At 39.2% G+C, this 23,669-nt stretch overlaps 1 long non-coding RNA gene across 1 annotated transcript; it reads right to left on the bottom strand.

Moving 5' to 3' along the window:
• Window positions 1-1,965: 1,965 nt before the first annotated feature.
• LOC132085983 (uncharacterized) lies at window positions 1,966-23,226 on the bottom strand. Its single transcript, XR_009420324.1, has 3 exons — window positions 23,134-23,226; window positions 4,610-4,677; window positions 1,966-2,121 (listed from the first exon to the last, which is right to left on the bottom strand). It is a non-coding gene; the product is annotated as an uncharacterized LOC132085983 (long non-coding RNA).
• Between the last annotated feature and the right edge of the window lie 443 nt (window positions 23,227-23,669).

The following is a 23,669-nucleotide window of genomic DNA, read 5'->3' as shown; positions in this document are numbered from 1 at the left end:
AATTCAAGTAAAAATGAAGAGCTGTTTTAGGTTTTCCACTTGACTCCTACCACCAGTGGAATAGGCAACACTACTGCTAGTATAGCTCTGATAGCATAGTTCATAACTGGCTGAATTTTAGAAACAGAATTATGGTCATTATTCTGTTTATAGCAGTTATAAAAAAGCCTTAATAAACAGAATATTACAGCGGCACTTTGTCATCTCATATTTCCTCTCACAGTTCTGTCATCCCATTTGGTCTATTTGTGTATGACTTCATTTCCAGGCCTTCATATGCTTCCAGCTGTGCTCATCCTACTGGTACCTAAAAGAATCCTGGCTTTAGCTGGGGAGATGGGAATTTGGTGGAGTGAAATTTATGAATTTCAGATTTAAAATGCTTAATTTGAGAAATTCAGAGTTAGCAGACAAAAAACTTGTGGATAGATGAGGAACTGGATAAACGGCAAACAGCACTGAGAAGTACCAAGGAACTAAGTGTCAGGGGAAAAACTCAAAAAAGGGTAAAGAGCTGTTTAAGGTCTTTAAAGACAGGCAGAGCTCATGCATATTTTTGTATGGCTGGGAATGAAGGAGGAATATCCCTCAACATTAGAGCTCTGAAATTTTGGGGACTGTCTTACTGTCTTACAGTCCAGCTACATCTAAAATTGAGTTTGTAAAGTTTATGAAGAGGATTATGTGATGTGGTTGTGATATTAAATAGGTGATGCTGAATAGACTCATATTCTCATAACTTTCTACAATATCAATAAACATACCTTGGGGTTCTCATTCAACTATTTCTTCTTAAAACACAAGACTCAAGTATGAAAAAAAAAATGAAAGAAATAGAACCAAAATTTGGAACAGAACTCCTTTCTCCATAAGAAATCCAGATTGGAATGTTGGACAATGTCAGTAGTAACAGGGTTCTGGCTGCAAAGCAGTCAATTTATTGACTCATTAACAGTTCATAAAATTTAGCACATTCCTCTGTTTCTTGTCACTGGTAAACATATGCTCCGAATTTATAGTGGGATCTGCAGTACCATTCCATAAATATTAAAAATAGTTTTGTGATCACTACAATGAATGATCATTACAATGTGCTTCAAACCACAGTGGAATTCTGATCTTAAATAAAAGAATTGCAAATTGTGGCGGACAAGTTCACATGATTCACGACCTACTGAACTCACTGAAACAGTCCAGCAGCTCAATGAAAGCCTGCAAGAACACTTTTTCCTCCCAGAATCTAAAAGCAATTTCTGATCATAAACATAATTCTGGAGGTGTGGATGAAATATACTGTTTCTCAGCATAGTGAATCACAAATGGAACCAGTAAAAAGGCATTCCCAGGACACTGCTAAACAAATGTGATGATTATAGATCTTTTGAGTACAAAATAGAGTTCAGACATAAGAACCATTTTAACTTGTATTAAATAGGGTCTGTTATACCTGTTACTGCCAGATTCCTCTAATTTTACTCATGTTGGTCCCTAGTATTTATTTTGAGTAAGGGAACAAGACTTTGACACACAAGTTTTAAAAGTCTGCCATAAGTAAATATTGTCAAGGAAGTGAAAGAATGGGCTGAACTGAACTAATTACTGTGATATTTCTGTTCTTTTTTTTTTTAATGTAATGAAATACATGAAAACAGCTCAACAATTAACACAAGAAGCAAATAAATTCCACAGTGTGATCTTTTTATTTTCTCTCTTCATCAGAAACGTGGTATAGAAATTGTTGACCAGAGAATCTCCTTATTTCTCCTGCTCCTGTGAACTTGTCTTTTCCAATACTCTTTGGCTGGTAGTGTCTTCAACAAGTTTTAGAATAGCATCAAATGTAGCTGACAGTAGACTCCTCTATATGTGGGGTATGTCTCAGTTGAAAGCAGTCTATGTGTAAAGTATGTGGTATGTCTCAGTTGAAAGCATTTATTTTGGCTGTCCACTTTAAATTTGATTTGACTTGATGCAGTTAAAAGGGAAAAAAAAAGTAATTTTATTTGCAGACATGACATTTGTCATGTTATAACCTCATCCAGAAATGAGGTACCTTGCAGCCCTTTGCTCTGACCCCCACCACCAGTGGAATGGGGAGGAGAATCAGAAACAAAATTAAACCTGTGGGTTGAAGTAAGAACAGTTTAATAATTGAAATAATAATAATTTGTAAAAAAAAATTTGTAATGAGAAGGGAGACAACAAAGAGAGAGGGATAAAATCAAAGACAGATCATTGATGCATAATACAATTTCTTTAATTTTATGTTTAAAGTAGTGGAAAATTAATTAAAAATATTAAAAATTAATTAAAAATAAAAATTTCTCCCTGTATTTGTATAGGGAGAAATTCTAGCTCACTGATTGCATATGATACAAGATACTGCAATGTTTTTGCTGCTCAGTAAATAGCTTTCTGTGAATGAACATGCTTTTTTTCTACTTCTAAGAAGTCCACCTAAGATATACAAGCAACAGAACTGTCCCCAAATAGGTTACAAAAAAAAGAATTTAAATTTTCCAGTCCAGAGCAAAAGGGGAGTTGCATGTGTAAACATGCAACTTGCATTTTGTCCTTATGCATCTCCTTTCAGAGAGCTCTGCTACAGGCTTGGGATAACTGAGAGCATATGCAACCAATAAAAGAGGCAAGATCACAGTGGTTGAGATTTTTTCCATAGCAGACCTGCTGCTTTTGATTGGACTTTTCATGAGATACAGCAGGATACAAATATGAGATCGTACACATTTGCAATCAAGATATATTCTAAGCACCTGATGTATCTAATTAAAACTTCCTGTGTGAAGTGGAATACCACAGTTCAAATTTCCTTTCAGCTAAAGGGACACTTCCATAAACACAAGGACTGATGCCCAAATAACATTTTCTATTTTGATTTCCTGTAATGAACTAGATATTATGCATCCTTCATTAATCTCTACAGACAATTACTATGATTACTTTTTTTTTCCTGATCTGATGAGGTGTGTCATAGAAGAACATTCAATCTCAGTTCTAGATGGTGTGGAATAACATACACTTGTGGGTAATAGCTGAGTGTTTGGGACTGGCTTTTTAAAAAATGGAGTAGAAGCATACCACAACAACTTTTCCTCAGCTCCTGTGTGCAAAGATTTAAAAATGAATACTAATATGTACGTCTTTTTTTAAATCTTTACATTCAAGTTTTCTAGATTATTCCCTGAGCAAAATATTTGGCAATTTTCCACTGAATCATTCTTAGTTAGGAATGCATAAATCAAAGCCTGATGCAGAATTCTACTGTTTGACATGAGATGAAACAATGCTCTCATCTTTACTTTCTTGTCTTTATAAGCATCTTTGTGAGTGATCATGCCACTTATGTGTGATTCTCAGGTCACACATAGAAAAAAATATCCCAACCTCTCAGTAATTTCCTCCTTCTGCAAGTGATTTGCCACTTTAATTGTTTTTTTGGTTTTTTTTTTTTAATATAAGAATTGATCACATGGACCACTAAGGCATCATATATGTGAAGTATTATTAGGTAGTACATAACTGAAAATTATATAACAAGATAATTTGAATGAAAATTATCTAACACATAATTTGACATTTTTAATGTAAAAATATTTTTAATGTTTAATTTGTTTGTTTACATACAGTAGTACTGTAGTATGGTTTTGACAAAGACCTGAAATGATAAAAAGTTTTAGCATATCTAACAGCATCTTGATAGTGAAAGAAATCTCATTAAAATGTAATAATTGGGATTGAAGCCAACAAGTTCAGTAAGAGGCAGGGTGTTAAAAAGCACAGGTACAGAGTAAGTCTTGGCAAAGCTGTTGGTTCAGGCCAACAATAGGCAGATATACACACCAAGCATGTAATAGCGCCCAAGAAATTAAATTCAGGCTATTCAGATCCTTCAAATATACTGCCATCTATTAGCAGTAGCTCCTTTTCTGAAAGTGTATTACACAGGACAGATTATAATAGTGAACAATTGCTTGAATCTGTGCCTGAACAAATAATAACTCAGTGTATGGCAGTATTGTTCTGTTCATCCAAACATGCTGCCTGAAAAGCCACTGAGCATGTAGGTGACATCTCTTTTGTTTTCCTCCCACTTTACTTCCACATCCCAGCTCTCAGCTTCCAGCCTTGCATATGTAGTCTAATTACCCAAAACTTACAGCTCTTTTATTTCAAAAAGTTGTATGGAGTTTGGAGATAAAACAAAAACTATTTCTGAAACCAGAAATCAACATAATTGAAGCAATCTTATGTCTTTGCTTTGACTTTTCTTTTTTAATACTGTGAGAAAAATGGAAATACATCCTTTCTGTGTTTTGGATGTTTTTAACACCATCTTGATACCATGCATGGTGCAACCAAGTGCATCAAGTGACCTATACCTACTATTGCTATAGCAGGTATAGCAATAGTATTTGCTATTGCTATATATGTTATTGCTTTCTAAAGCAATATACCTATTATTGCTTTCTAAATAAGTAAATTAACTGCTTATTATGCATCAGATGTAAACATTTTGACTTGTCACACTGCACTTAGTGTAGGGGGATAGAATATAAGTAAATAAAGGTAGTATAGAAAGTATTCTTACCTCCTAAAGAGTGGCAGCTGGGTTCATTATTGAAGATTAGGAGCAGGCCTGATGTTAACAGGCCACACCTGTAGCCAATAAGAAGAGTGTTATAAAAGAGTGGAGTGGTGGGAACTGGAGTCAGTTGGTTGTTGTGAGAAAAGGGAAGAGTCAGTGCCTGGAGGAGCTGCCTATGAGAAACATAAAGGACGTATGAAATTCTAGAGATGTGGAACCTTTGCAATATGATGACAACAACTTAGTGCCTTTATAATATATAGCACTGTCATTCACAGCAGTAATACTAAAAACTCAGCTTTTATTGAAATTTGTCTATAAACGTGTAGCTGAAATAATAACAGAAAAAGTTGATAGTATTGTCTGTTAAAACTAGAATGTAACTGTGGTCTTTATTCTCTCAGCAGACATCTAGGACTAACTTCTTTGAAGTTCTCTGCTTTATTATTTGATGGATAGTTAGTCATATAGTATGCCAGTTGTGGGAATTCATTAAAGAAGCAGGACTGACCCTCTGATATTCTCCACAGAGGCAAGAGTCTGTTCTGCAGCCAGGAATTGCCAGTGCTCAGGGTCACACTCTCTGTACTCCCATTACAGTGAGCAAACCTGCAATAGGAGGCTTGTGGCACTTCTGAAAATATGCCAGTAAAGCAATCCAAACAAATTCCAGAACACAGAGCATTGCTATTTGCTGTTTGTATCCCACATTTTTCAGGCAGTCAACAAACCTCTTATCTCCCACAAGAGGTTACACACATTGCCAACAAAGAATTACCTGTTACCTCCACCCTAACAGGCACTACAACCTCAGCCTTTATGTAAGAGTATGAGCTCAGATTTCCTCACTTTCTTTTTTTATGTGTGTGTGATTTGTGCAGTGAAAAGGACTGCCTGTTCATTCAGCTTACAAGACTTTTGAAGAACTATGTTCTATCCATGAAAAACTGGAAAAATGCCTTGTAGGAGAGGGTCAGCTTCTTCAAAAGAAAGCAGGATGAGTAAATTTAACCTGGCCATACTTAATAAGCAACTTTGGGTTGGGGTGTTTTTTCTTAGAGTTTCTGCCTTCAAAATAAAGATTAGCTTGAAAATTGTGCTAATCATCCCCCTGGTATATTTCAAGTAGCTTCTCAAGTAAATACAGCATTTTAGAGATTAATTCCTTAAGGAATTTTAATGCAGAAGTACTTTCAGACACATAAAGTAACAAACTCTGTAAGAGTTTAGGAAAAATGAAGCACAATGGAATCTGAAAAGGACAGGAGCTGGCATGGCAAGGCAAGAGGTATTTTTTAGTTGAGGAGTAGTTTTCTTAGAACCTCAGCACAAGAATTTCAGGTTATTCTGGTAAACTCCAAGAACACTGGCAAAGCTGTTCCCTGTTTTCCCAGGATCTCAAGAACCCTACTTTGCAGCTCAGTACTGTCATATATCTGTACCCACATTCCTGCTAAATTGTGTTTCACTACTAAAGAAGTATCTGTTCAATATTTTTTTCCTCCTCTGAAAAATCACTGTTATCCACTGAACAGATCACAGAGCTAGGTGTAATTAATTCCCTCTTCTAAATGCCAAAACTCATCTATTCTTGAAGACATCTACAGGCAATAAGAGCTGTTTATTTCCCATGCACGTATACTTTGTTGAGAATTCATATTTATAATATAAAATGTAAGTAGACAGTTATCATGTGAATGTAGGCACCTGCCCTTTTTTTTTATTATTTTTTCTCCTATCATTGCCTTTTATACTGAATCCAGCAGAATGGATGATCCTAGAAATCCTCCAGTTTCTTTAATTAATTTCTATTCTCTTTCTCAAACTTGAAAAATTTGGAGAAATGCCAGTTATAAAATTAAACAACAATATATACAACTTTTTATATCCTTCTAAACCTGAGAGAGTATTAAAAAGGCAACAAAAAGGAAATTCATAAAATCCCTTAAATTTCTGACTGAGAGCAAATGCGGAGATTATGCATCTTCATTGCACTTACTGAATAACATGGAAGGTAGAGGGGAAAAAAGTTTTCTGAAAAATAAAGTTCTTCCCCAAAATATATAGTTAAAGAAAAGGCTTATCTGAGTTAAAGCAAAGGGGAAAAGACCCCAAACAAATCTTAAAAACCCAACTCTACAAACCAAAAAGCCCCAAAAGGGGAAAAAATGCTTAATCAGTTGTTTATGGCGCATAGACAGAAATACTGATTCCAGTGAAGAGAGAAAGCAGGATAAGGATGGGATAAACTGAAGCTGGTTTGAGGTGTTTGTGACAGATCTACAGGGCAGCTTTGGCTAGGAATCTAATCCATCTTCCCTTTGCCTTTGCTGCTAATTTTCTTGGCCATCTGCAAGCCTGTTTAATTCACTACAATCACAGAAAATTACCCAACTATAAAGAAACAAAAGTTGCTTGCTTTTTATTTTCTCCCTTAGATTTCAGTGATTTATATTTGTTCAGTTAAGGGGAGAGGAAGTAAGGCTGTGTAGCTAGAAGGAAAGGGAAAAATGATGAGGAATTAAGAGCTGGGAAAGGGAAAGAACATTGCTAGACTGTTCTGTGTAGGAACAAGATGTTAATCAGCTCATGTCCTGTGGAGGGTAGGCTCAGGGTGGATAAGGTCATGTGAACTTAAACTCAAGCTTAAGAGCTTGTTGTAGTTTAATGCCAGCCAGCAACTGAGCCCCACCCAGTTTCTCACTCATTCCATCACCTGCAGGATCCAGGAGAGAATTGGAAGAGTAAAAGTGAGAACTCCTGGGCTGAGATAAAGGCAGTTTAATGGGGAGAGCAAAAGCAAAGCAAAACAAGAAATCAATTCACTGCTTCCCATGGGCAGGTGTGTGTTCAGCAATGCTAAATTGGCAAAAAAATAACCCAGATTAAAAACCCATGCCTTAGCTAGGTAAGGAAAGCTAGGGACTGTGTGATCAGGATCATGTTCCTAGAAGACAAAAGCCTGGGAAAGAGGAGGAAGATCCTTCACTTGCAGCAGTGCTAAGGAAGCAGATCTGATCCCTCATACCATGTAACATCACCCTCAAAGTAACAAAGGAATTCTAAATAGAAACAAACAGACTCTTAGTTGAATAGCCCTGAGCTAAGACCATTGCATTGTGCATTAATATATATATATTCTCCAATCTGTTTTTTTTTTTTTTTTTAAACCAGTTATTCATATACCAGGAACTGCTAACAACGGTTGCTGTTCAGTTTGAAAATGCAAGCTAGGATACTTTTACAAAAACATTTTTAGACATATAACAGATAGACACAAGGATTTAAAGAACAGCTTAAATATGTATTGCTGCTACTCACAGCAGTTTGTAACTGAGCAAGTAAAGGACAATTTATGCCCATTTCCTAAAATGCAGGAATTTTTCCCCCCAGCATTTTGGTCTTTTAAATGAATTTATCATGAAGTACAGGATAAATGTCATTAACATTCACTTTCAACAAAGAAATGAGTTCATTGTTGTCTACATTCATTTAATTTATCACTCCAAGCAGAGACTGCACCATACTGATTCCTGGTAGACAAAGCGATTTCTCCACACTAAGAAAGTGTTGTGCCCTTAAGAAATGATGCGTGGCTATTATTACAGAAAAAAAAAAGTTTTGATGTTGGTCTTTAGAGCAGCAATCTTCATACAGGAAAAAAAAAAAAAAAAGCCTTCTAGGGTGACAGAATAACTACTTGCTGTGGAGAACTTCACCTTGTGTACAGTCTCCTAAGCCCATTTAGGGGAATGGTCAAAGGTGAGTGTCCATAGGCTCTGAGAGCTATCCTGAAATAGAATTATCCCACAAATGTAAAATAAAATAATTTAAGACCAGCATCCGGGATAATATAGGAATTTACTACAGTATGTGACAGTAACAATCCTTTAGAACAACATTTGTGAATTCTTATATGTTTTTTGAATAATATACCTTAATTTTTAGGTCACATGCAACACTTCTTTTGCAGGGTTCTCAGGAAGTACAGAGTACAGAACAAGCAGTAGAAAAAAAATGTATTAGGTGCACCTCTAATGAAATCAGTCAATAACACCATAGCTTTCTTAAAAATATCATTTTCACTGCTCTTTTCTTTGTATGCACTAGTTGACAGCCTGGGGCAGCTAAAGAGGGGAGAGGGGAGCTTTGGCACAATTCAAACTATGCAGGTAAAACATTATTTTTGTTTTCTATGGGTTTAGAATTTTAACTTCCCTTTTTTTAATGGGCTGGCTTTTAAAAAAAAAATTGGTCATGTGACTATACAAGAAAAATGAAAGAGGTTTTAAGTACATAGCAGAAAACAGCCAAGGTATGCCCTTTTTTTCCTTCCAGTTCAGCTGATCCTGAAGGCATTGATCAAATAACTTTTAAAAGAAATTAATCAGGAATCCAAAATCAGTTTGAAAGGTGTGACACTTATTTTATCAAAGCCGTGTGCTTTTTAGTTTAGCCATGGTTAATTCTACTTAAGTGAGGTGTTTAAATATGTATATGTATGCAGAGAGTGAGGGGATAACTTCACCAGTAATAGTGTGTAACTAATTTCTGAGTTAGGGACCTTTGTATGTTTGTCTCAAATTTATAAGATGCACCCCCTGAAAATTACAATATATTAGAGATTACATCTCTTCATTGTCTGTGAATGATATATTAACAGCACACTCTATTTTCATTCACTGTCTCCTTGGAACCTCTCAGAGGTTGCTACAGGATCATTAAATATTGAAGTTTTCCTTCTATCCATGAATCAAAGCCAGACTATGCAAATTTTGTTTTTCAGGTCCATCCTACAGTCAGATTATAATATATTTATGAAATGTAAGACCTATTTTTAGCTGGATTTTTCATGTTTACATATTATAGAGAACAAAGTGCACTGAAGTTAGAGGATGCTATTCAAAACTTGGAATCCCAAGCCACAATTTCCTAGCAACTTTTCCTTCTTGCTAAGCAGACTTGCCTCACATGTTTAGACTAGGCTAGGAGTTCTTAAGTAGATTTTAATTTTTATTTAATAGTATTACTTGGAATAATTTAAATTCAGTGAGAGTAATGGTGCAAAAAGAGAAGGGCTTTGTGTTCAAACCTTTATCATTGATTTAGGGGAGACACTGTGGTGTAGAACTTTCTCATGAGGGACAGGCTTCTCTCTGGTGCCCAGTGACAGGACCTGAGGGAACAGCTTGGAGCTCTGTCAGTGGAGGTTCAGGTTGGATATGAGGAAAAGATTCTCTATCCAGAGGGTGGCTGGGCTCCCCAGGGAAGTGGCCACAGCATCAAGTCTGACAGAATTCAAGAAGTGATTGGGCAATGCTGCAATGCTTTTGCACCTGGTGGCACCTGGTGAGACTCTTGAGGCTGTCCTGTGTGAGGCTAGGAGTTGCACATTGGTGTTCATTGTGGTCCTTTCCAACTCAGCATATTCTGTAGTTCTATGACTCCACGATGACTATGTTTTAATTCATATTACAGTCAATGTTTGGACTTCCCCACAGCTTTCTGTGAGATATAACACATGGCTTAACAATGATGTATCTTCCTTTCAATATGCAATGGGAGTAAAAGAGCTCTGGAGATCTATTTTAGGGTTGCTATCTGCAGTCTGGTAGAAGCTTCATGTTTTATAGTATTTTGTTAATACAGAATGAGTGCTTTGCTTTACACAAACTATCCTAGCCAAGAGTTATTGTGCTTGGTTATCTTGAGGTAGTTGCTTCTTGTTGAAAACAAGATGAATCATATCTGATGGTGCACTAGAGTTTGTATCTGTTAAAAGTAAATGCTTTACTTCTTTCAGGACCTAACAGGGCCAAGTGCAGGGTGCTACACCTGGGTTAGAGCAACCCCTGCTACCAATCCAGGCTGGGGATGAGCAGACCCAGAGCAGCCCTGGGAGAAAGCCCTGGGGGTGCTGTGGGTGAGAGGCTGGCCCTGGCCTGGCCATTGGGAGCCCAGAGCCCCCCGTGTGCTGGGCTCACCCAGAGCCCGTGGGCAGCAGGGCAGGGAGGGGATTCTGCCCCTCTGCCCCCTGTGCTGAGAGCCCACCTGCAGGGCTGCATCCAGCTCTGGGCTCCCAGCACAGCAAGGACAGGGACCTGCTGCAGCCAGCCCAGAGCAAAGGCTGAGAGCACTGGGATTGTTCAGCCTGGAACAGAGGAGGCTTCCGGGAGACCTCATTGCGGCCTTTACAGCACCTGAAGGGAGCTCTCAAGAGAGCTGGAGAGGGACTTTTAAAAAGAGCCTGGAGTGACAGAACAAGGGGGAATGGCTTCAATGTGAACAAAGAGAGCTTTAGATTGGATATTGGGCAGAAATTCTTCCCTGTGAGGGTGGTGAGGCACTGGCACAGGTTGCCCAGAGAAGCTGTGGATGCCCCATCCTCGCTCAAGGCCAGGTTGGATGGGGCAACCTGAGCAACCTGGGATAGTGGAAGGTGTCCCTGCCTCTGGCAGGGGGTTGGAATTAAATGGTCTTTAAAGTCCTTTTCAACCCAAGCCATGCTATGATTCTGTGCTTATCAAATTACATAGGCAATTTTTTTAGCTAGCAGTTTTCATCTTGACCAGACTAGGAAGAAAAATAAAACTGATCAATCAGATAGCTGTCCCTCTTCAAGAGTAAAATTGGAAACTTTACTTTTAGTGTGTAGATGTGTCCACTAAAATCTTACTTTGTTTTGATTATTCCTTTAAAATACATATATTTTCTGTAAACTAAAAAGGAAGGAGTTAAATGGAAGCTGAAAAGAGCTTACATGAAAACAAGAGATGACTCTATTGCAGTGGAATTAATCAAACAGAGATAAGACAGACGTATCTAATTTCAGATAGAAAGAATATCTTATCACAACGGTTTCAGTGACCTCACTTTTTAACTTTAGGAGGAAATGCCTCTAGTATGCAACCTTACACTGAGGAAAAGGAGCCAAAATAAGTAGAAAAATCAGTATTATTGAGATTGCCAATGGATTTTTTTAACAATGTTTTTTTTATTTTACAGCCTCTGTGTCTTATAAAAACAAATCCAAATCACCAATTAGACAAATTTTAGACTGTTTTTATTGGGGAAAAATGTTCAATGAGCCTAAATGAATCTGGTGTGGCTATGAGTTTCAGTTCAAAAACCTGATCATAGGAGAAATGGCAGCAACAGCTCCAAATCATACACAGGAGTACAAACACAAAATTGTGGATGCTTGCATGAATATAAATGGCACTACTACACTTTTAAGATGCAATAGTAAAGAAATAGTGAAGTTTTGACAAGAATAGAAAAATAGTAGGATATTTTATCTTGAAGTTCCTTAGTAGTCTCAGCAAACCCTATGGCCAAACGTCCCAAGCAGTAGAGTCATTCAGCTGAACTGTTTTCTCAGTGGATCTCAACAAAGAAAGGGAGGAAGAGACAGAAAATTCCAGCTCAGTTCTAGGAACCAAAACATGTTGTCATGGCACTCAGATTTAATGTGGCAGTGAGATTTAGCTGCTATTCATATTACAATTTTGGCTTCTGTATAATTAGGGAAAAAATGGTGAAGGTACTGATCTACAAATAGACTCTTTGAACAGATTTTATAATGATACTTCCTGAGAAGACAGGAGAAAAAACAGAACGGTTTTATCAGCTACTGTTGTAACTTAGGAGTAGAGATCTAATATTCTGATATAATATTTGCTAAAATCTGTATTACTTTCTTGCCTTATTGAAAATATGAAAGAACAATGTGTGGCCAATAGTTGAATTTCTCTACATGTATTTTACGGGTTCTTTTTTTTAGGGAGTAGTGGTAGGAGTAATTTCTTTCCTCAGATGTCTGCTAAATTACCTTTGTGTTCCTACTTTCCTCCTGGAATTGCCTTACTGCTCCTGCTCATGTCAGTTGTTATCCATTACATTTTTATTCCCTGTCTCCTGGCCTTTGTCTTTGCTTTCTTCACCAGTAATCACAAAATACAGCTTCTGACCCAGCCTAGCCATGCTGCTTGAGGAATCCTGTGTTAATTCCTATTTAATACCAGGTGTCTTACTACTCAAAAGATTTGTACTTGCACTTTTTATTTGATGTGAAAGAAGAGTACTTAGCAATCCAAACTCCCTTTAAAAAGTCTTTGATTAATTTTCTAGATCTACAGATCAAGGATGATCTTGATGAGGGAAGCTTCTATACATGGGCAGAATAAAGATGTTTAGATAGGTACTCGTTAAGAACCTTCAAAAGAAACTAACAGCTAGAAGCTGAACTCACACTGACTTGCAGCACTAATGAGGCTTCCACACAATTCCTTACAGCACTGTGAAGCACCTCTATATGATTTTGATAAGCTTGGCCTCAAAGAAACATTTTTTCTGCAAAATGGTTTTGCTCTTGACGTTGAATAAAATTTGTTAAGTATTTTTAATGCATTAAAATTATATAGACCAAATGGGACTTAGTATACAGTGGTATCAATCTGACCACCTACAGCTGCAGTAGAATATTCTTTAATATTGACAGGCAGAAATTACTAGAGATTATGAATGGCTTAAAGAAAAAGAGGGGTAACTACTATACCAAAGCTGTTGCTGTCACTACTCTTTTGCTTAAATACTTCAGAATGTAAAAGACCACCAAAATAAAGTTGAGATGCCGAACACACAGTAATGCCTCTCAAATAAAAGAAGTACAGTTACAGTTCCTAATGATAAAAGTTTCCCTTTAAACATTTGGAATTAAAAATAGAAAATTTCCTACTGTCAGTGCCTGAAGTGCATATGACAGCAATCCTACTGTTCAGCTTAATGAGCCTGTCAGTCTAGAATATTAAGCAGTTTGATTTAAGCATCTTAAATATGATGTAGATCTAAAACGTTAATGGTAAGCAAGACTTTTGAAAATGTAATAAGGGACACTTTTTCTATATAAAAGAACCATCTATCATCTACTATTTTCCTAGATTATGAAAGGTGGTTATTAATTATTACAGCTTTGATTTCTAGGGACTTAAAGAATTCAAATCCAAAATTTCCATGTATTTTAAGATGCTTCAAGACATCCATATAAGATAAGAGAGGTTCTTCACATTTATTTGCTGTCACTCAGCATTCATTTTTTTTCCCATTTTGACACTCTTTTAAGGAGTATTTTACTCAATTGTTTGGTCCACCACTGTGATTTCACTTGGCAGTATTTGAATTAAGTCATTGCCTACAAATCCAGGATTTAGCACCTTAGATGCTGTAGCCTTCTTGTGGCACTCTTGCATCTGTAATGTTATTTCTGGTGGAAGAGATATCTCGGTGTGACACCAGCTCCCTTCCTTTTGCTGTGTTGGTGTTATGAAAGGCTTATACCAGTTTTCTACATATTCCTTGTCCAAGACATGACTTAAGGAACTGGAAACTTTTCTGCAAACATGCTGATCACTGACGTGTTCTGGCCTCCACAAAATTTTAGAAATATAATCCTTTGTATTTTCACGTTAAGTAGTTTAAGGGTAGACACTGCAGATTATTGATGGCTAAGAATTAAGCTCCTCCTTGACTCAGAAGACATTTTACATTTCATTTGGGCAATGTGGATTTATGTTCATTTGTAAATTGATAGATTGAAACTTCTACCAGAGCACATGTGGAATCACTGACCAACTTCCAGGCCACGTGTTAAGGAAATCAAGCAGAATCACAGAATGGTTTGGGTTGGAAGGGACACCCTCCACCAGACCAAGATGCTCAGATCCCCGTCCACCCTAGTCTTGAACAGGGTAGGGGCACCTGCAACTTCTCTGGGAAACCTGTTCCAGTGCCTCACCACTCTCACAGTGAAGAATTTCCTTCCTAATATCCAACCCAAACCTGTCCTCTTTCTGCTTGAAGCCATTCCCCCTTGTCCTATCACTACAGCTTCTGATGAAAGGGAAAAATGGATTTATGGAGGGAAAAAAGAAAAGAAGTGGTACTCAGACTTCTAAGCCAGTACTCCTTGTGATGACAGTACCAGCTCTATCCTATGCCTGTGGAAGCACTAAAGAGCAGTGGTGGCCAACAGTAAAAGAACAGTGGACTTTAAGCCAATTTTCTTTGAAATAGAGGTCACTTGAAAGGTTCTCTACAGTTCCCAGAGGGAAAATTTCTCAGGTGATCTGCTGCATTATTTAAATTATTTGAGATCAGCTGTGCTACTTCTTCCAATGGATATTGGAAAAGACTTAGTGTTTTTTGTTATATAAGAATTCAAGTCCTGTAAGCACTTGTGGAAGTTTTTGAAGTAAATTCTGGGCAAATTTAGATGAGATTATCTCCTTCCTTCCATTCTGCAGGCTGGACTGTTGTTTGTTTTTTTTTTAATAGCAAAATAATAAATCCTGCACATTTCTACATTATTTGCTGCCACCTACATATCTATAAGCTTTATTATAAAATTCTGAATTTAATGTGTAGTGGTATTTACCCTTTTTTACTTAAAAATAATCTTGTGGCTTCCCTTATTGGCTCATATACTTTAAATCTGATATTTCAGTAGATACATCACTTACAGATTAAAGAGCATGTTGTTTTGTTGGGTTTTGTTTTGTTTTGTTTTTTTTTTTCCCTTGGGAAATGATAAAAAGTACATTTTTTACATAACTTTTTGCCAGTATCGTGGACAACACATTTCTTTTAGAAAATCTTTTGGCAGGTAATGGGGCAGTGGGATTTAATTACTATTTATATTGCAGAAGTCCACAGATACACAGTCCTGGTAACAGGATCTCATTGTGGTAGATGCTGTTGAAACCCAATTCTTTCCTCATTCTCGAGATAAGAACCTTCTGGGCCATGGCAGTGCAAAATGCCCTATTCTTCTCCAGGTTGTCCTAGAGTGCTGAGCTATTGCTGATTGTCTGGGTGAGATAAGCTTACAATGTGTTTCTCTTGTCTACAAGGAGCTGACTGTAAAATAATTCAAGTGGGAATCAAGTAATAACTTTTGGTCACCATCATCGTGGGCAAGGTTTGAACTGGTGCCTGAGATTGAAATGTGCTAAATTCCACCATCAGCCCAGTAATGCAAGCCAGACAATGAATATAAAAAAAAGAAAGAAACCCCTATTTTTTGTTGTGTGGGTAGTGTGCTTTACATGTGAGAGTGTTCCTAGCTGTGGCAGCAAGCAGCTCTGAGGTAATTGCTATTTTGTGTTTCAGTTCAGAGACAGACGTTCAAATGAATCATTGGCTTCTGCTTCTGTGCTCTGAGCTGGCCCCTTTGCATGTTCAGTTTTATTGGTTTTAAAGGGGCCGTGTACTGGCACAGCTGCTCCCAGTATAATGGGATATCAGCATAGAGAAAAACATTCCCACGTATTTTTTCTGGTAAAAGTTTGGTGATTTTATATACAATTTAAGCAATCAAATCCTATAATGGCTTAGCTGCAGTATATACAAAATATGATAGCTCCTCTAGTGAGTCCACAAGATACTTGATGTTTACATTTGTCTGCATTCAACATTTTGATTAAATGCATACTTTTTAAGGAGTTGTCTTGCTCCGAGGTTTCAAGTTTTTTCTTGTTTTATTTCTCTTCCACTTACTTTTGAAATTTATATGAGTCTTGACCACCATTCTAGTCTGCCATGCATGGGAAAGATATTAGCCCAAATCTGCTGTGGGAACTCTCTATGTTTCAGCTGTCTTTAATAGGATCACACCTCTAAAAAATAAGTCATATACTCATATAAAAATTTAGATAGAAAACTAAATTACATCAGCAGTGAAAAATCATACAACTGAAACATCAATTCCAATTTAAAAGCATTTCTTGAGACAATGTAAAATGTAATTCTATTGCTGAAGGGAGGCAAAGCTGTTGTGGGACAAAACTAATATAGAAGTCTGACAAATATTGTTAATAATCCACTGATATGTATAACTGATGAGAACAGTGTTGACAGCACCATATTGCAAAAAAAGAATCATAACCTGCTGGGAACATCACAAATCCACTGGTAGGCACAAGCACAACCCTCTAATGCTGTTAGGGGTGCCACCACAACGATGGGCCAGATTCTTGGGAGCTGACATCTTCGTAAATCAGAAGCTCTCTGGTACCACAACTGGTCCTTGCTTTGACTAATGTATGATTAGAGTTGAGGACTGTAATAAAGCAGAAATTATGCTAAGCCTAAGGTATCTGTCCCAATGGCATTTTGGAGGCCAGAGGTAACAAAGGGAACACGCTAAGTCTGTCTTCTACAGGACAATCACTATGAAATCCAGCTAAATTCAAAAGCCATTTAAGATTGAACAACAATACTGGATGTGTCTATTGGAATTTCCAAGTAAATTGACTTGTTAATGACACAATAAATCTTGTTTCCTACCTTATTAAATTAAACACTGCCTATTATAAGAATATTTGCCCATCTACAAATGGGTATCCACATAATGGACATTTACACATGGATCTACTTTTATGAATTTTGGCCCTGCTAACATATCATGTAATAAAATCACAGAATTTTTAAGGTTGGAAAAGACCTCTAAGATATCAAGCCCAACTGTTAACTTATGTACATATTATAGTTACATATTTCCATTTTAAAAGCTGTAATTAAAGTGTAAATATTGTTGGCTAATCTGGTTGGCTGTCAATAAGCACTTGTTATGGAAAGTGTGACATATGTCACTTAATAAGAGAGCATAACATGCTATTTCTAATATAATTATGTAGGAATATGGAGCTCAGTTAAAGGCTTATTTGTGTACAGTTGTGTACAGTTAGAAATGTGTTGAGGTATAACCAGATTTTCTGATCCTGATTTTCTGTTGAAGTATAACCTGATTTTTCTGATCCTTGAAAGTCAGGGTGCAGTAGCTACACTTGATTTCACATGAATCCATCTGACTGCACTATGAAAAAATAATTTTTTTCTAGTGAGAATTTTACTTTTGCATTTCTCCTGTAGACAGGGTAAGATTTTATCACCTTCCAGTTATAAATTTTAAATGCTCATTCTTTTTTGGAATGACACAATGACCACTTTATGCCCCGTGAAAAGCCAAACTGTCTCTGAAAATTAAGTTTACCTTGTCACTTAAGGAATGGTTTTGGGTTTTTCTGTAATTACGGCAGAGTGCATTTTTGTTGTTTTTTAATTAAAGTGAATGTCCACATAGAGGACACATTATTAAGACAATAAACTAAATTACTCTTGGAGTCTTATTTTAGTTGATAGAATGTGTTTTTGATGATCTTATTTAAACAGATCATAATGTTGCCTTCATCTTATTAAGTAATTGACTTTTACTTCATTAGATAAAGAAATGCCTAACTTACACAGAGTTCTGGGCATAGGAGAAGAATAGAAGTTCCTGATGCAGCAGACAGGCACACTGACAGCTCTTACAAACAGGAGATGTTCTAAGACTGACCAATATGAAAATATTAGTGTGTAAGAGAAAGTTCTTGATGTGAGGATGTAGTCAGGGGAAGGACTGGAAGGGATGCAGAGTGACCTGCTGCAAATAATGAATTCATGCTGCAGTCTAGTGTGGAGACAGCCATAAGCCTGATGTGCAACTTACTTGGCAGAAAGGCTATTAATTCTATATATTGCAGTTCCAAAGGAAAGTGTTTCCAATCAAAAGAGAGCAAGGAATGCACTTCTACTCCTGTAATGTTCACTCTTCAGTCTGCACAGGAATCTCTCAGCAAAGGCTCCTATTATTTCTACAGGCTTGAATTTGTGGAATATTAAGCAATTCTTCTATTTATAGCTTGTACGTGCAGTTTTATGTAATTTTGGTAATAGAAGTGAGTGCTACTGAACACTTGAGTACACAATTCTCTACGAAGAAACATTGATGTTTGGTGTAAAACAAAGTACACTTGCATGATTGGAGCTTTGTCAGAATTGCTAGCCACAAAATCATGGAACCATGGAAAAATGTGGGTTAGAAGAGACCCCTGGAGATCCTCTAGTCCATCTCAAAGCAGGTTCACCTTCAATGGCTAGGACATTGTCCAGCTGAACTCTGAGTATCCCCAGGGACAGTGATTCCACAGCCCCCTCAGGCACCTGTTTGCAAATCCTGTTTCCTGACACCTGACTAAAACTTCCCACATTGCAGCTGAGTATTTGTGCGTATTACTTGCTCTGAATCTCATTCTAAAATAATCAAGTTGCACTTATTTTAGGTGAGGCTGTTTTAATGATTATCAAGAAAGAATCTTTCTTTTACCAGTTTTTGCACAATTAATGAGATGTGTATGTAAACCCTAAATTGAGCATAAGATGTATATGAAAAACTTGCAACGATTTAATTTGCCAAATATTTATCTTACCAATGCTGTGGATCATTCTTATAATTGTGGTGAGCACTGTAGCTGTACTAGTAACTAAAAATAGCGCAGACATACTGACTGAGTCTAGCAAAGTAAGGATATTTCAAAATAGGGTTTTTGGTGTTGCTTGATTGGTACTTCCAGAGAAAAACTCTGAAGTCAGATGCCACAACTCAGGAATTTTTAATGTTGTAGCAGAAGTTGACACTCTGTGCTGCAAGAGACACCTGTGAGACAGAGAAAAAAAGCAAATGCCTCTGGCACATTTTAAAATTTTTTTTTTTTTTTTTTTAATCCACAAGGGTGGATTTTAGAAAAGCAGATTAGTCAGAGTTATCTGAGTTATTGTATGCAGGGACAACAGGAAAACTGTTTTTCAGGGGCTTTCTGTGATATCTAGCCACAGTACCTGCACTGTTTCAACATGTCTTCTTTTCCTGGACCCAGCTCCTGATTTACCTCTCATGGCCAATCTTCCTGTGGAAGACCTTATTGATTGTAGCAGGAATAATAATCATGCTTCAGCATTTATAAGATTAAAATCTATAAATTCCGTTCTCTCATCATGTATTCAATATTCAGATGGCATCAGAAGCCAGTGACCTGGAACAGAAAAGCAGAGAGGAAGACAAAAGTCTGTTCTCTGGGAAGGTACTTGCTCACTGTGTCATTTTTCTTCCTTTCTCTTTTTGTGTTTCTGATGGTGCCTAACATTACATGCTCTGAATTAGTATCTGGATCTGCCTTTTGCTCTATTCCAGAGTCCAGAAGGACCAGGCTCTTAACTTAGTTGCTTACATTTAAATTAGGCATCATGTGCATTTTTTTGATATTTAAGATCTCTATTCACTTTCAGTTATTGCCTGGGTGAATAGCTCTGGTATCCACAAGAAATTCTGTATGATGCACCTCAACTTAAATCTTTCTTCTTTGAGATGATAACAAGAGGATTCTATGGCAACCAGAAAATAGAGCATTGTAATTTTGGTTTAGAAGAAAAATTCTATGAATAGTTGAAAATAGAGGGCTATGCTTAGAACACTGGTTCCTTTAAGCACTGGATCCAATCTTTCATACACTAAATATATGTTTTAATGCAGATGTATAGGTCTAGGAATCAATTATATGAAATATCAGACTGAAACTTTGACTTGTAACACTGACAAATCTGATCTCACTGCTGCTTTACCAAATCAGTCCTGCCTGACTTGATGGCTGACCTGAGTATGAATTAGTGCAGTCTTACTGTGCCATTTCCCTGTTCTAAAGTCCCCTCTCAACAACACCCTTTGAACTGAAGCTTTATGTGCATTGCTCCTGACAAGTCTTTTCCTCATCCTGCCCGCACAAGTATTTAATCAGGTGGCATATTGCTCGTGGCCAAACAAATAGTTGGCACACTCAGCTGCTCTGTACAGACTTTGCTATTCAAGCAGAGAACATCTGTCCTGTTGGCCGTGCTCACTGGAGGTTGTTGAAAGACCAGAGAGACAAGCATATGTTTTTTTATTCCAGTATTGGACCACATCTCAGAGTGGGAGCACACACTGTTCCTAGCAAACCTTGCTCACAGGCCAGTGATTTTGACCTGTGACTTGTCCTGTGCTTGTAAACCATAACACATTTGTACCTCTGCTGCACTGATCCTGCACATCTTTGGATGACCTTTGATTTTATTTTGGGGAACTGCTAAATCTTCTCAAAAGAAAAAAAAAAAAAAAATGGGGGATACACACATGAGCAAAATCTGTGCATGAAAAAGCTTGGTTGAATTTGGCTGAAGCTTTTCAAAGTTTTGGAAAGTGTTTAATAGTTGAAAAGTGGTATTCTCTGGAAGTGAATGAATAAAATAGGAGCTATAATGGATAATACACTGATTTCACTGGGATTGTTTGTATAAGTCATTACATGGGTAATGTAATGGGTACCTCTGTACCTAAAGGTTTTGAAGACTGTATATATCTACAAAGTGTTCTGGCCTACATCAGCTATTATTAAATTTATTTGAGAAGCAGGAAAAGAACTGTACACTGTTAAGCTATTTACAATTTAAAACTTTGCTTTTAAGAAGTCAGCATTTTCACTAACACCATTGTATTTCAAATGTCCACTAAAAAGGGAAATATTCTTCAATATTGCACATATTTTATACAGACTGGCATCGGGTAGGTTATGGTCCTTTTGTTTTGCCAATTCACAGACACAATGACAAAGAGCAATTTTTCTGATCACTTTAGCCTAACTAGTCTTACCTAGAGCTTTCTTCATGAGGTAATCTTCAGGTATAGTAATATATGACCAGCATGGGAGGGAGTGAATTTTTCTCTCCTCTGCTTTGGTGAGACCCCACCTGCAGGGCTGCTCCCAGCACAGCAAGGACAGGGACCTGTTGGAACCAGTCCAAGGTGATCAGAGGGATGGAGCAGGCACATTAAAGGCTGAGAGAATTTGGATTGTTCTGCCTGAGAAGGCTCTGGGGTGACCTCATTGGGACCTCCCAGTACCTGAAGGGAGCCCACAGGAAAGATGGAAAGAGATTTTTGACAAGAGGATGGAGTGACAGGACAAGGGGGAAGAGCTCCAAACTGAGAGAGTAGATTTATATTAGACATTAAAAAAAAAAGCTTTATTGTGAGGGTGGTGATGCCCTGGCCCAGGTTGTCCAGAGGAGCTGTGGATGCCCCATCCCTGAATGTGTTCAAGGCCAGGTTGGATGAAGGAAGGTGTTCCTGCCCATGGCAGGGGGTTCAGAACTGACCTTTAAAGTCCCTTCCAGCCCAAACCATTCTGTGATTCTATGGTATTTATCTGCAGGGCATATTGTGAGTATAAGGGGACACCATTCCTGATTAGCACCAAGAGGCTTTGGAGTTATCTGGCTTTTTATGAAGTCTCTATAATAATTTCAGAAACTTAAAAACCCTGACACTACAACGTTTGGGTACGGTAAAATAGCTGTCACTGACTGCACGCAAGAATTAAGGAAGAATTAACTTGCGGATCATTTATGGGAGTGTGTGTGGGCAGCGCACATTATGCACAGATACGGTTCGGATCCTTTACGTGAAGAAATTATTAAATGAATAAATCTCTAGCATGTTCAAAATAAAGATGGGGTAAAAAATAAAAAAGAAGAAAGCAGGGCGAGATGACACCTTTGGGACCCCAGAGCCGCGGCGACAAAGGCAGCGCCGGGCGCGGGGGCGGCCGCTGCCCTCAGCCCGGCAGTAGGGGGCGCTCGGGCTTCACCGTGAGGCGCGGCCGCCGGCCCGGCCGGGCGGGACAGCGGGGCCGCCCCGGCCCTGTGTGTGTGTGACCCCGAAAGGGGCATCGGTGTCCCACCGCGACGTGTGTGCGACCCCTCAACGGAGTTCGTGTGTCCCCTTAACGGGGTTTGTATCACCACTGTGACCCCTGGCGTGTGTGCGACCCCGTAACAGGGTGTCCGTTCCTCCTTAACGGGCTGTCTGTGTCCCTTTAATGGGGTGTCTGTGACCATTCATTTGGTGGTTATGCGCCTCTAACGCGGTGTCTGAGCCCCCTCGGGGTGTCTGCGCATCTCCAGCGGGGCGTCCGTGTCCCCTCTGGGGTGTGTGTGACCCCTCAGGAGTGTCTGTCATCCCCGGGGTGTGTGAGACCCCTTTAGGGGCGTCTGTGCCCCCTCACATGGTGTGTGTCCCCATCACAGGGTGTGTGTCCTCATCACGCGGTATCAGTGCTCCTCCTCACTGGGTATCTTTGTCTCTCTCACGGGATATCTGTGCCCCCTCTCGGGGTCTGCCCCGCTCCGGCACCGGGAGCCGCTCACAACCCGCTTTCCTCCGCGTGGCTCCTTCCCCCGTGTCCCTCCCTCTCTGTGCTGTGGCGCTTCGGGGTTTGTTCCGAGCGTCTGTGGGAGAGGAGCTGTTCTCCCGGCTCCATCACTGCCGCCTCCGGGGACCTCCAAACTTTCCCTCTGGCGGGAGCTGCGCTGCATCCGAGGGCCCAAGGGAGGCTGGAGGCTCCTGGGTTTCGGCAGAGCCCGCCGGCTCTGTGGGACACGTGCGACCTTTTGTTTTGTGTTTTATTTTATTTGCCACATTCCCTTCCTTTTCCACAGAGCGGGCCAGCAGAGAAATCCCTGGGGAATATCCTTTCAAGGGGTCTCACTCCCGAGCGCCTGCGTGCGCGCGCGAGAGGGAAAATGAATAATTAGAGAACAGTTCCATGAAAATCACTTACCGAAAAATTAGCTGCCCATTAAAGAGGAAGCAGTGAGGAGCAATCATGTAAATCCTACCTACACCCAACTGCAGAGGGGAGGCAGCGATCCTGATTCCCAGCCCTACGGCTGCCTGCCTGCTGGCATCGCCGTCCCCATCTCCCTAGCCCGGGAGGAGAGAGAGAGAGAAAGAGAGAGAGAGGGACGCGTGGGTGTGGAGAGCAGTGGTTTAGTCCACACCCCGCAGCCTCCCTTCCCCAGGCAGCCTCGGGAGCCGCGCTCATTCTCCTCCCTCTCCCTGCCAGCCGGTGTGTCCGCGGCGGCGGGAGGCGGAGGCGGCGGGAGAGGAGGGGAGAGAGGAGCGGAGCGAGGAGAGAGAGGAGCGGCGGAGTCCGGGGCCGCCCGGGAGAGCCGCGGCGGCGGGAGAGCCCCCAAGTCCGCGCAGCCCCCGCCAGCGCTCGGCACCGCGCCGGGCTCCTGCCCTCCTACAGTTCCCGCTCCGCTGCCACTGAGGAGGGAGGTTCAGGGGACACGGCTTTAAATTTTTTTTTTCATT

The sequence above is a fragment of the Ammospiza nelsoni genome, chromosome 2 (genome assembly GCF_027579445.1).
Source record: "Ammospiza nelsoni isolate bAmmNel1 chromosome 2, bAmmNel1.pri, whole genome shotgun sequence".
In the NCBI taxonomy this organism is placed as follows: Eukaryota; Metazoa; Chordata; class Aves; order Passeriformes; family Passerellidae; genus Ammospiza; species Ammospiza nelsoni.
This window is presented reverse-complemented; position numbering and strand designations above follow the sequence as displayed.